Below are 901 nucleotides of genomic sequence, written 5' to 3'. Positions count from 1 at the left end.
GAAATGCGTCACTTAAAGCGTCGCTTCAGCCCTGATTAACACGTTTATTAGAAAGCTGAATGAATAGTTAAAAGAATCTCGCAACATCGTGTTATATAAATTGTAGACAACGACTTTTCACTTAAAGTGTAAAATGCTGTCGATTAATCTTTCGAAAATGTTTGGCTGGGTGATAACTTTATTTTGCGTGATGAAAAGCTTCCGGACTGCAGCCAGATGGCTGCAGTGAAAAACGGAGACGTTCCGAAGATAATCTAATCCATCATGTTAATTTTGCATGTTTTGTAGTTAATGTAGTGTGATCTCTTAAAAATTCTTGGCGTGTTTGAGTTGGAGACTCTGATTATGTGCTAATGGTCGCGACGCTGAAGTTATTTTATTATTACACCAACTAGCAAATTTTTCGTCTAGGCTGTGATTGCTTACACGCTATTTTTCTAACATTAGGTTGTAAAACAATCTCAAGATTTTTACTTTTTCAGATTTTCCGATTTCAGTAAAACAATAAAAAGACGACTGCATGGCAAGAGAAGCAGAGCAACACACACGTTGACATCAGGTGAAAGGGTACAGTACCGCCCGACATTGAAAATAGGTACAACATACTTCATTATTTTTGTCAGAACAACACATTTTTTTTTTGTAAAATAACTCAATTTCAATTAATACAGCGAAGCCGGATACCAGTGTGGGAAAGAATGACAATTTATTTATTTAATTGATCACATGTGCACTCCCACAAAATAAATCCCTACATCCAGTTTGGTGAGATCTGTGAAATGAATGAATGTATGGTCGTCTGCTAACCGCAGATAGTGAATGTAAATATATGATCATCTTTGAGACGAACCTTTGGCCACCTTTGGTGGGTCCAAAGAGATGAAATTTACCTGAGCTTTGA

The sequence above is a fragment of the Schistocerca serialis genome, chromosome 2 (genome assembly GCF_023864345.2).
Source record: "Schistocerca serialis cubense isolate TAMUIC-IGC-003099 chromosome 2, iqSchSeri2.2, whole genome shotgun sequence".
In the NCBI taxonomy this organism is placed as follows: Eukaryota; Metazoa; Arthropoda; class Insecta; order Orthoptera; family Acrididae; genus Schistocerca; species Schistocerca serialis.
Note: the sequence above shows the minus strand (reverse complement) of the source record.